The following is a 13826-nucleotide window of genomic DNA, read 5'->3' on the forward strand; positions in this document are numbered from 1 at the left end:
ATTCTTCTGTTTTTTTGCTCTTTTAGGATCTTCCCTGGAGTTGACATTTGTGGATCCAGAGTGAGACCCCTGGATAATGTTGCCAGGTCCCTAGTTCAACTGTTGTTATGAAACATGCTTTGGGGTGACGGCCAGGACATCCCATCATGTGGCTGCTGTCAGGATGCTTTCCCGGTGGAGAGTATCCTAGCTTGCTTAGTAAGGTCCTATAGGCCTCTCTGGACCAATGGTTGCTATTTCCCTAAGGAAGTCTCGTCTAGAGAAACCACCAGCTTTTCCTCCCAGGATTGGTTTCTAGAAAGCTCAGAGTCAAATTGGTGGCTCTCTGCTAACAAGCATACATACCATGATGGTATGCAGTTTTAAAGTCTCATTCCTGGCTCCGTTTGAAACCTCCATCCCTGTTTTTATTTTTTCTTAAGTTCCTCTCTTTGATTTGTGCCTTCTTGTCGCAGCTTTTGTACCCTGTGAGCTAATTTTGGACTTTTCTAGAAGCAGGTGTAGCTGAGCCACATTGTCCTTTCATTGCCTTCAAGCCTGCAGATCTTTGCACACGAGGCTTCTTTTGCCTGGAAATCTCTTTCTTTCCTTTCCCCTTTCCTCTTTTGACTTTTCCACTCTTTCCCCTTGGTGTCCCTGGAACCCCTGCCCTCTTTCTTAGTTTAGCAATCTCTTTCTCTAATGAATTAGAGGCTCCTTCATGTGTCCCTTTACGGTAAAGCATAGATCTCTCTCCTGAACATACACTCTTATTTCCTGTAGAATGGACTATTCCGTTTACTTGTCTGCATCCCTGCTAGTCCCTACACTTTGGAGGATTGAGTCTATATTGGTCTTCTTCAAAGTTGCCTCTCTAGGACCTAGCAGTTTGCCTGGCACGTATAAGACACGCAACAAACTTTTGTTATCTGTATGACAGAAGTTATTTTTAGGATCCTCAGTTTTCTGATATGTGTAAAAGACACCAGTTATTACGCAGGATTGTAGGGAGGCTCAAAGGGAATGATTCATATAAAGTTTCTAGTATAGAGCCTGCCATATATTAAGGCGTCCATTCAACCCCACTGCTTGCAAGTGATTAATTTCTGAGTGCATAATTCACTCTCAACAAAATTCCTCTTAGAATCAGTGCACAATTTGTTTCTAGGAAGAAAAGATACAAACACAGGGAAAGCCAGAGGCATAGCAAGTACAGTGATTAAGGAGGGCTTCTTGCAGAGGTGGAGTGCAGTGGAAACATTTAAAGGAATTAAGAGTTTGGAAAATAGCCTTGGAGAGGGATGATGGAAGGTGAGCTGGTGGTAAGAAACCAATCCTGGGGCCAGCAAGCAGCCCCCAACTCCATCTTTCCAGGCCACTACTCTGATTTTCATGAGGCAGCCGTTAGAGAACTTCTCAGCCTCCTGCAGGTTTGGCTAAACATGTACAATATTCAGGAATATCCAGTTATTCGACGAACACATTGAACTCGGGGTTCAGCATTGGAGAAATGTCTGATGGCATTTCCTGGAGGCCATGAGTTCCTCTGTGCATGTTTTTCATCTTATGGTTCCAGAACTAAGATATTTCTCTGCTCCAGCGCCTGTGGAATGCAATTCTCTAAACCACGTCTCTCCTGGCCTTCCTTTTGGCCAATAACATGGTATGTTGTGTCTAAAATCACCTTTTCTCCCCTATGGCTGTCAAAACAACAGAGTTTTGGGAAGCACAGAGGTCATCTGCACCCACATCTCTGAAATTGCTGCATGGTGGACAGGAGAAATGGTACCTCTTTACCCATAGGAGCTGTTGTTTCTTCCCCACATGCGGATTGAGCCTCACTGAGTGCAAGAATAGAGAATAGAGGTCCTTGAGGGTGGGTGACTTGACACATTATCCCTCAGCCAGCAGGAGATCTGAAGTAGTTTTTCTAAGAGGTGGTCTTAGCCCCTTTAATTCCTTCATATTCTCTTTTGTTTCTCTGCCCCAATTCATCCCAAACCGATGAGTCAAGTACATCCCATGTGCTAGCTGTGCAATAGCAGCTTAAAGCACTTCAGTCTCCTGACAGCCACTGTGAAGTCCCTCCTGCAGGGACACTCTGGAGCTGCTGCTTTAGGATCTGGGAAGAGAAAGCAAGTAAAGCCAGTCTCAGAAGAGGACGAGGGAGGTCTCTACTCCCTTTTGGGACTCACTCACCCTTATACACCATCAGAAGCCAGGATAAGGCATGAAGGGATTAAACACCCCATTCTACCACCATCTTTGCTTTTATGTCTTGTTTGAATACAATGGAGATCTACATGTTTAAATATGCTTGTATATAATGCTAGTTCAACTCAAAAACGTACTATTTCAATATAGCCCTAGCTCAGGGCAAGGCCATAATAAGCGAATGTTGTTGGCTTGCTTGTAAGTTCTTGCTTCCCTGGAACCAAATGTGAAGATATCATCTGTGGAGTTTTCTTATTTTGCATGGAGTAGAGACCCTCCAAGCAGCGAATCTTAAAAGAAGGAAAAATCTCTTCTATGGCCAATGTGAACCAGAAAAGAATGTCAGGAGGCTGTTCTTCCAGTCCTAAGAGTGTCCAAGATTTGAGTTTTCCATAATGAAAATGGAGAATATGCAGACACCAAAAAAAATTACATCACAGAGGCCGGACGTGGTGGCTCACACCTGTAATCTCAGCACTTTGGGAGGCTGAGACAGGCAAATCACGAGGCCAGGAGATGGAGACCATCCTGGCTCACACGGTGAAACCCCAGCTCTACTAAAAGTACAAAAAATTAGCCGGGTGTGGTGGCGGGTGCCTGTAGTCCCAGTTACTCAGAGGCTGAGGCAGGAGAATGACGTGAACCCAGGAGGTGGAGTTTGCAGTGAGCTGAGTTCACACCACTGCACTTCAGCCTAGGCAACAGAGCGAGACTCTGTCTCAAAAAAAAAAAAAAAAAAATTACATCACGGAATCACTGCCCTGGATCAGCAGAGAAAACATAATACAGGCTGGAAAACTCCTACTCCATTTATTAAAACAACAGTTCCTTAGGACACTGTAGATTCACTAATAACTAGCTGAATGTATGTTTAAGCCCAGTGATAAAGGTTAGCAAACGAAGGGGTACTTACACCTAATTATACCTCCAGCATGTAGGTTGTCACAGAGGGAAGCCTTAATTATCAATGTGCTATGCCCCTGCTTTACATATAATAAATGGCCTTAATGTGGCTATTCATGTTATAGTTTAAACATTTCGGTAATTAGGAAGTGGAAAATGGGTAGAGTAGAGGGAGTTGTCAGTTTCCTGCTGGTGTGACCGTCTGCACTCTTTACCTCTTTGAGCTGAGAGGCTGAGGGAGGCAGGACCAGCTTTGGGCCAGAAGACAACACGGCATGGACAGCATGGATTTCTCAGGTATATGATTAGGGCTCCAGAACATGGGGGTGAGGACAGAGCCACTCACAGAATCACATTCACAAACTTAACAAATCTTTATTGAGTACTTACTATGTGCCAAGCACTGTTCTAGGTATGTGAGATTTTAGTAAACAAAACAGACTAAGATCTTTGCTTCTGTGTAGCTTATATTTGAAGCTAGTTCAGTTATTAAATTTGATTAGTTGATAACTGGCTCAGGGGTGGTCACCAGTAGTGGGCCTGTCCTGTGCCCTGACCCATCCAGTACTTCTTTCAAGAACTCGGAAGAAGACTGAATGTTGGTTGGGGATTTGTTGATTAAACTTGCAGAGAGCAGTAGTGAGCACCTGGTGCAGTTTTCGTACTTGATTTCTCATCCTTACCACAGTCTTGCAAGGCAGGTATCATCATCATTGGGTTTGAGAGCACAGAAGACTGAAGGACATACCCAGGTTTTGCATCCAAGTTGGATTCTCTCTGTCTGAAGATGCAAGGCTAAAGATGGCATAATTAGCTATTTCCCTAAGCAGCCTGAGGTAATCTGTGAAAATGGTTCACTATTCACTTGACCCTGACAACCCCACAAAATGATACAAATCAAGAGGTTCAAATCTTCGTGTTCTCTTTAAGAACATTCGTGAAACTGCCCAGGCCATCAAGGGTATGCATATACGAAAAGCCACAAAGTATCTGAAAGATGTCACTTTACAGAAACAGTGTGTACCATTTCGAAGTTATAATGGTGGAGTTGGCAGGCACGCCTAGGCCAAGCAGTGGGGCGGGACACAAGGTCAGTGGTCCAAAAAAGTGCTGAATTTTTGCTGCACATTCTTAAAAATGCAGAGAGTAATGCTGAACTTAAGGGTTTAGATGTAGATTCTCTGGTCATTGAGTATATCCTAGTGAACAAAGCACCTAAGATGCACCATTGGACCTACAGAGCTCATGGTCGGATTAACCCATACACGAGCTCTTCCTGCCACATTGAGATGGTCCTTACTGAAAAGGAACAGATTGTTCCTAAACCAGAAGAGGAAGTTGCCCAGAAGGAAAATATATCCCAGAAGAAACTGAAGAAACAAAAACTTATGGCAGGAGAGTAAATTCAGCATTAAAATAAATGCAATTAAAAATTTAAAAAGACCAAGTGCGGTGGCTCATGCCTGTAATCCCAGTACTTTGGGAGGCCGAGGCAAGTGGATCATGAGGTCAGGACTTCAAGACCAGTCTGACTAACATGGTGAAACCCTGCCTCTACTAAAAATATAAAAATGAGCTGGACACGGTGGCGTGCACCTGTAATCCCAGCTACTCAGGAGGTTGAGGCAGGACGATTGCTTGAACCCAGGAGGCGGAAGCTGCAGTGAGCCAAGATTGCACCACTGCACTCTAGCCTGGGTGACAGAGTGAGACTCCGTTTCAAAAAAAAAAAAAAAAAAGTGACGTAATTAATACTGGATGATGGACTGAAGATTCGGAAGTCTTTATTATCTGAATAAATGAGCTCAAATGAAGATTTTGCATCAGGAGTGTAATATAAAGCAGCAAGGAGTAAGACACAACATTTAGAGACTTAAATTCTCTTGGCGCTGTTTTTGATGCATTATCTGTTTCTGTGAGTACTTCCTGCAGTTTATGACATCTCTGCCTTTCTTTGGTACTCTGGAGGAAGTTGTCATTTAAATGCAAGATTAATAAATTTAATAACCAAGTTGCAAGAATGAGGGAATTTAGTGTTAATGTCACTCTTGGGCGGAAGTGGTCATGGCCAAGGTGATTTAGTGGTTGATCTCTGTTCCAGTAATCTCTTGCTGTGTAATAATCCAACCCCAAACTTAATGGTGTAAAATGACAATCATTTTGTTACATTCATGGATTCTGTGACTCAGGAATTTGGGCAAGGCACAACAGGGATGATTTGTCTTTATAATATCTGGAGTTTCATATGGTAGGACTAGAATGGCTGGAGGTGACTCAGATATCCAAGGGCTGGAATCATCTGGGAACTTCCTTACTTGCATTTCAAGTGCCTTGGCTGGGATGACCCGAAGACTGGGCTCAGCTGGTACTGCCCACTGGAGCCTCTTTCTGTGGCTTGGGCTTTCTTACAGAATGACAGCCCAGGATAGTTGGATTTCTCATATGGCAGCTTGCAGCTCCGAGAGCAAGTGTTCTAGCAAACAAGGTGACAGGTATATATATGGCTTCACTTCACCATATTCTGTTGGCCAAAGCAGTCATAAGCCATTCAGCTTCAAAGGGGGAAATAATAGACTCTATCTATATTAGTCCATTCTCACACTGCTATAAAGAACTACCTAATACTGAGTAATTTATAGAGAAAGAGATTTAATTGACTCATAGTTCTGCAGGCTGTATAGGAAGCATGGCTGGGAAGCCTCAGGAAACTTACAATCATGGCAGAAGGCAAAGGGGAAGCAAGCATTTCTTACCATGACAGAGCAGGGGAGAGAGAGAGAGAGACAGAGAGAGAGAGAAGGGGGAAGTGCTACACACTTTAAACAACTAGATCTTGTGAGAACTCATTCACTATCAGGAGAACAGCAAGGGGGAAATCTGCCCCCATGATCCAATCACCTCCCACCAGGCCCCTCCTCCAACACTGAAGATCATAATTCAGCATGATATTTGTACACAGAGCCAAGCTGTATCACTATCTCAGGATAGCAATATATCTAATTGATGGCCACATTTTAAAGCCATCACATCCACAGGGGTATATCTCTCCTATGGATTTTTTGCTCAATTCACTCTGCCAGAGTAACTCTCAATTTGTAGAAGAATAAACTAGGCATTGAGGATGTGACCATTGTCTTCAGCTCTTTGGAAGACTATCATATGCAAGAAAGTGTAGATGTAACCCACAAGACTTTAAGAATGAGCTAAAGACCAGTGAGTAAATGGAACAGGAGAACGTACTAATATTTGGGAATGTCTGTCAATGAGTTGGCTTGCCTAGGAAGACAGTGAATTCTCTGATTTTTGAACTGTTGATTGAATACAACTCAGGAATGTCCCAGTAGGGCCTCAGACACTATCTTGGAGATTGGATTAGATGAATTCTTTAGAGTGAAGGATATAAGTGGTTCTGTGTTAGAAACATCACAGCAGAGACAGGGCATAATGAAGAATCATTCATGACTTCAATTCTACCTTTTCAAGTCATCTTCTAAGTATATAATTTCAAGGATATTGGGAGGCCTGATGGTACCTCTCGTTTAATATTCTTCTCCTATATTGGTGGCTTAGAACCCCCAATGAGAGACTAATTCTTTTAATTTAAGACTTTGATCCTTGTTAAAGTGTAATATCCTGGGAAAGGGGAGAGCCAAAGCTCTTTCCAGTGATTTATAATTTACCAAAAGCATGTCTAAGGTCATATTCTGTGAGCATGATTTGACAAGAGAAGGTAGGGCAACGCGTATGTGAGAAGGGGGAGGAAGAAATGCCCCAGAAGGAGAGAGAGAATGGCACAAAATAGGGGAAAATACATGAAGATCTGGGGAACCGATGCTTCTGGTGCCAGCCCCAGCAGAGGCTGATTTCTTCAGCTTCACGCAATCGGTTATGAAACCAACGTTCTCAGAACAAACTGGCAGAAAGCTGGTGTCCACTTCACTGACCTTTCCTGCACTTGAGAAGTGCAACTACAGGCTCAGCTCAGAGAAGACCACAGAGCCCTCTTCCCTGCTTGGAACAGCAGGTGGGGGAGTCACCCTCCCTCATTTATTTCAGTCCCTACACTGTTAGAACAGGGATGACAGGGACCTAACTGACTTCCCGAGAAGTCGTGGCATTCCTGTATAAACAAAGTAAAAATTTCTGTCATAAATCCCCCAAACAAGTGATATCCCAGAAGAAGAAAGAAAACAGTGAGGGAGGAAGGTGCCATCCAAGGGGAAAACATGTCAAGTTGTGCACATTAGATCTGGTCATTCACAAGTGACCTCTCTGGGAACGCAAAGGATAGCAGAGGTTGAAACGGAGGCTATAAAATTGACAGCCTAAGCAGAGCACTTGACAGAAGGAAGAACATGTAACCAGTGGACTCCTCATTCTCCCAGCACTGCCCTCACAGCTCAAAGAATTTCTGAACAAAGAGAACAAGATTCAATGTTTAAAACCTCTGTTTAAGACCTCCACTTCCATTTCTGTGTTTTCCTTCCCTCACACAGCCCAGAGTGTGCTCCAGCAAAACCAGCTGTCAGGAAAGCATTTGATGTCAGTCATTTGCATTTTAATGCGATGGAAAGATGAGGAGCTGCCTCTACCGGCATATTTCAATTTTAAGACTGATTTGTTTGAGTGAAAGACTCCTTGAAGAGAATTCGAGCTTGGGAGGCGTGGTTGGACAGATTCTGGGGAGGGGAGGTGGCGGGTAGGGAGGTCACCAGGTAGTCACCACTTCCATTTTCATACAAAAGTTCCTGTAGTGCTTGGGGTCAGGTACCGGGTTCCATCTTGGGAAGCCAGAGGGTCTGATCTTCGGTTTGGGTGCCACACTCCTGGTGAGCACAAGCAAGTGACAGCTCAGGCTCTGGTGCAGGGTGAGTGGAAGCGCCGCTCCCCTTATTTCAAATCTTCTTCTTCTGGTCCGTAGGGGAGTCAGCTCCCTGGGGAGTCCCATTACAACAGCAGCTGACCACAAGGAGCTCCAGTGTGCAGGCCTTCTTCCCAGCTGCAGGCATTTTAACTGTGTTGAAAATAGACAACCATGAGACCAAATGATAACTTTGTATAGTCTTAGTATTCCAGATCCATGGAGATCTGAGAATAAAAAGTCCCAAGTAACAGCATATGCTATTTATTTTCACCAACTTATATAAAACTGAGCCCTGACTCTGTTATGCATTGCCCACAAGCAGCTTTATAGGATCACAGATACATCAGTGGTCCCTACGGCCCTATAAGGCTATTTTCCTAGCATTACACATCCTCCAAGTCATAGATGTCAAAGTGCTGTTCTAGTGGAGATTGAATATCATTCCGTTGTTAGAAGATGGGAAGTAAATTCAATATAGGAGATCAAATGGAGACTTTTCAATTTTCTCTTATTCTTTTCTTCTGTTTGTTTTTGCAGTTAGTGAACCAGCAGATCTTGTTATGAGGAGCGTTTAAACTTTCACAAGCTCAGTTACAACGTGATGCTCAAACAAATTCATTTTAAAGGGACCGCTTGATAGAATTAGGGAAAATAACCATTGGCTCTACAGATTGATTTAGCATAGATCTTGTCCAAAGAAAGGAAAAGTCTTAGAGTTCAATAGGAATAAAATTTAAATGTGACTCAGAAGAAAGAGCATTTTCATGTATGGATTTGAGCTATGTGAAACCAGCAGCAATAAATGGGACTCACAATGTTATTGATGGCCAATGAACAAGAATGAAAGTCTGGGCCAGGCACAGTGGCTCACACCTGTAATCTCAGCACTTTGGGAAGCCAAGGTGGCCAGATGACTTGAGGTCAGGAGTTCGAGACCAGCCTGGCCAACATGGTGAAACCCCATCTCTACTAAAAATACAAAAAATTAGCCAGTTGTGATGGCACGCCTGTAATCCTAGCTACTCGGGAGGCTGAAGTGGGAGAATCGCTTGAACCTGGGGGGGTGAAGGTCGCAGTAAGCTGAGATCATGCCATTGCACTCCCGCCTGGGTGACAGAGCGAGACTTCATCTCAAAAATAAATAAATTAATTAAAATTAAAATTAAAAAAAGAACGAAAGTCTGAAATAACCTCACACATGAAGAACCAGCTCAGACATCCAATATCCCACTTGGTGAGATATCAGCTCTTTACTGGTCTACATGCCTATATAGGGTATGATTGCAGAATTCTACAAGGGCATCTTAGTGGGAGCTTGTATTGCCCTGACTTTGAGAAAAAAGATAAAATTAATTATTCATTCTCAGAGAAAAAACGCAGAGTCTCTCACAGTTGTGTCACTTAATCATAAACCATTTTAGCCACACGATTTTCCTTTAAGATGTGTCATAAATGTTTTGCATACAAAATAGGGCCACAACTCCAGCCTGAGTATTTATTTCATCTGTAATCTCAATATTTCTGCTGTGAGCTCTGGATACAGAGGTCTCTAGTACCTTGAATTTTCTTTTTTATTGTAGTAATTAGAGAGTAGCTGTAGCAAATTTGGCTTGCCAAGGAAGGAAGCTCTAGTGAATAAATATGGTGTTTCTAGGAAATATATTTGCCTTGGGAAATTTCGCTGATGCATTATAGCCTCCACATACATGACTCAGCAAGTTATGCCAGAGGTCATGGAACAGAGGGGCTCAGACCAAACTAATATGCTTGAAGTATATATAGTTTATTCAGTGCACTGAAAACATACAGCAAGAATCAAGAGGAGACAGAAGAAATAGGGTAACACACTTAACCAGAGGGTATAGGTCAGATGGAGGAATGGTACTACCTGGTCCTCAGTTACATGACGCTGACAATTCTGTCTGTCTCCCTGCTACATCAGCCTTCCCCGTTGATGGTGGGTTACCCAGATGAGATGTGAGGTTCAAGCAAGAGAATTCAGTAAATAGAAGGTGACTGCAGCCCACACAAGGTAGCTCTATCAGAGGGACACAGAGGCAAGTCCCATGATCAATAGCTCTAGTTTGTCAATCAGCCTGATGAGCAGCAGAGAGTTTTATTTACATTTCTTGGGCAGAGAACATGTGACGCTAGAGAGACATCCCTAGGGAGTGGCTAATTTAAGAGTTCATGAATATTTAGTGTCACATTCTTCCTGTATATTTGGAGACTCATGAATACGTGTCGCCTCTTGGTCCTTTCTCCCTATGTTCAGCAATACATGCCTTGCTAACTCTATGTCTCACCTGTCTCACCGCTTACTGACTTACTTATGCATACCTAGCATAGTTTATGAATTCTATGTCTCATATGCTAGTTGCTTATTCATTACCTATATCTCATGTTTCTTGTGAATTTTATCCATTTGTTTCTTGTCTTCTAGAGCAGGAATAAATATTCTCAAAGAATAAGAAAAATACAACGTATTTTCTGTGAGCAACATTGTTGACTGTGTTTATGTTGATTCCTTTACATTCTAGAAGGTATCCTTCCACTTATCCCTCCCTCCATCCATCCACCCATTCATGCAACAAATACAGCTGGCCCTTCATTTCCACATGTTCAACCAACCTCAAATTGAACACATTGGGTGGAAACCCAATAACAATACAACGATAAAAATAATACTAATAAGAAACCATACAGTATAAAAATGATTTACATAGCATTGACATTACATTAAGTATTATAAGTAATGTAAAGATGATTTAAAGTATATGGGATGGCCAGGCATGATGGCTCATGCTTGTAATCCCAGCACTTTGGAGGCTGAGGTGGGCAGATCACCTAAGTTCAGGAGTTCAAGACCAGCCTGGTCAACATGATGAAACCCTGTCTCTACAAAAATACGAAAATTAGCTGGGCATGGTGGCAGCTGCCTGTGATCCCACCTACTAGGGAGGCTGAGGTGGGAGAATCGCTTGAACCTGGGAGGCAGAGATTGCAGGGAACCGAGATCGCGCCATTGCACTCCAGCCTGAGTGACAGAGTGATACTCTGTCTCAAAATAAATAAATAAATAAAGTATATGGTAGAATATGCATAGATTATACCCAAATACCATGCCATTTCATATCAGGGATTGAGCATCTATGGATTTTGGTGTGGGAGGAGTTTCCTGGAAACAATCCCGCATGGATACTGAGGGACAACTGTATTTGTTGGTCACTGATTTCCAGATGCTGGTGTAGGCTATGGGAACTGGAAGATGAAGATAAGCCAAGCCTTGAAAGTCTCCACAATTTAGTACTAAAGAGAGGCATAAAAAGAAATGCTGGCCAGGCGCGGTGGCTCACACCTATAATCCCACACTTTGGGAGGCTGAGGTGGGTGGATCATGAGGTCAGGAGATCGAGGCCATCCTGGCTAACACATTGAAAGCCTGTCCCTACTAAAAATACAAAAAATTAGCCAGGTGTGATGGCACACACCTGTAGTCCCAGCTACTCGGGAGGCTGAGGTAGGAGAATCGCTTGAACTCAAGAGGCAGAGGTTGCAGTGAGCCGAGATTGTGCCACTGCATTACAACTTGGGCGACAGAGCGAGACTCTGTCTCAAAAAAAAAAAAAAAGAAAGAAAGAAAAAAGAAAAAAAAAAGAAAAAGAAAGAATGCAAACAATGAAGTGTCATAGGTTTTGTAATAAATCTTTGTGCAGTGAGTATCAGGACAAAATAACAATATGGCCAACTTTATAGGGTGTACTGGGTAGGGTAGGTGGGGGAGACAGTAATGGCTTCTTAGACAATGTGGTAGAGCTGAGTCTTAAACGTGGCTATGATCTCCTGGGCAGAAGGAGAGAAGAAGGTAATTCTATACAGAAAGAATAGTGTGAGCACAGCCAGGGAGGCTTGCAGGGCATGCTGAAGTGTCCCACACCAAGAAGGGGGCCAGAGAGAGGCCAAATGGGGGAAGAACTCGAATTCTAAGAGAACTTGAGAATAGTCTGTTCCTTTAAGTGTTTGATCCTGAACCTTTACAGTGTGAAGAAAAACTCCCAGCTGGTCCTTCTATGAATTATGTGATGTATTATTTGGGAGACCTTAACTTCTCAGAACCTCCTTCTCATTTGTGAAATGGAATGATAACCCATGTAAACTTGCAAAGTTGTTGTGGGGATTGGCAGATTACTGATGGAGGTGCTGAGAGCAGTGCCTGGCACCTTGAAGGATTCCAGGAAGCAGTAACTATTGTGAATAAAGTCATCATTGGGATGATCACAACCTCCACAAGCGTTGGGTGAGATATAACACGGTTTTGATTGATCAGACAACAGGACCATTTACAGAACACATAATGACATTCAGAGAAACATTTAAATGGTGTTATTTGTCCCCATCTGAAAAAGAAGGAGCTTACAATCATTAACCTGGACAGTCAGCCATACCTAAGCATATCTTGAAATTCTCTGAAAACACTCATGATAATATGCTGTGGTTTCGGCTGGGCGCAGTGGCTCACGCCTGTAATCCCAGCACTTTGGGAGGCCAAGGCAGGTGGATCATGAGGTCAGGAGATCGAGACCATTCTGGCTAACATGGTGAAACCCTGTCTTTACTAAAAATACAAAAAATTTGGCTGGTCATGGTGGCGGTCACCTGTAGTCCCAGCTACTTGGAAGGCTGAGGCAGGAGAATGGCGTGAACCCCGGGAGGCAGAGCTTGCAGTGAGCAGAGATCGTGCCACTGCACTCCAGCCTGGGCGACAGAGCGAGACTCCGTATCAAAAAAAAAAAAAAAAAAAAAAAAATATATATATATATATAGACACACACACACACACACACACACACACATACTGTGGTTCCATTAGTCTGTCCAGAATGTGGAAAGGTGCAGTCTTTAAATTTATGACATCTGGGACAGGGCAATTTGAAATCTCCATATTTCTAAGTTAGCATCATGTAATATGGGAAATGCTTATCTTAAAAAGATTTGCCTGTGACGAGGCAGCAGAGAATAATGCCCTGAAGTCGCAGCTGCCAGGCTGGGTCAAGACTGGGAGATGGAGATTCTGCCTTTCAGTCTGGCAGAAGGACAATGGAAAATGACTGCAGACGATTTGTACTGCCAGTGTCTTCAAAAATGAGAAAGGATGGAGGGAAAAACATGCCCCTGGGCAGGGCTGGTGGTGTGAGGAAATGATGATTCAGTGCGTCGCTTTGACCCTCGCGGGGCTTTGTTCAAAACTGAGCTGGGCAATTCCTTCAGTATCAGGAAGAGAAACAACTCTTGTCAATAAATTACAACGGATGTGGGAAATCACTCCCAGGGTGAGGTCTGGAGCTGAATGAGTCCCTTGAGGTCAGTACCCACAAAAGCAGCTGCCAAAATTTACATTTTCCCATTTGCCCTCTGGTTCAGAGTGGATATAAATCCACATCATGCAGCCATAGAGCCCCCTGCTCTGCCTGTCTGCTGGCCACGCACCCAGATCAAGGATGGGGAAGGAAAGGAGGCCCTAGACATACCTGATAAGTACTGAATCCAGCTTCATCACAACCATGTCGCCCTTGCAATCTTTTCTACATTTCTGGAATCCCCTAGAAAATCTCAGTCCCATCACTATAAATAATTTTAAATTCATGTATAAATTAGATTGCAAAAGATATGTAAATATATATGTACTTTTTAATTTACAAATAATATTTGCACATTGTAAAAATGTCCAGAGTGTCCAGGTACGGTGGTTCACAGCTGTATTCTCAGTACTTTGGGAGTCTGAGGTGAGCAGATTGCTTGAGTGCAGGAGTTAGACACCAGCCTGGACAACATGACGAAACCAGTCTCTACAAAAAATACAAAAATA

The 13826-nt window shown here is 43.1% G+C and overlaps 1 pseudogene; it reads left to right on the forward strand.

Annotated features, from left to right (window-relative positions):
- Window positions 1–3945: 3945 nt before the first annotated feature.
- Window positions 3946–4499, forward strand: LOC117092174 (annotated as a pseudogene).
- The last annotated feature ends 9327 nt before the right edge of the window (window positions 4500–13826 follow it).

This window comes from Trachypithecus francoisi, unplaced genomic scaffold (assembly GCF_009764315.1).
Source record: "Trachypithecus francoisi isolate TF-2019V2 unplaced genomic scaffold, Tfra_2.0 Contig01440, whole genome shotgun sequence".
Lineage (NCBI taxonomy): Eukaryota > Metazoa > Chordata > Mammalia > Primates > Cercopithecidae > Trachypithecus > Trachypithecus francoisi.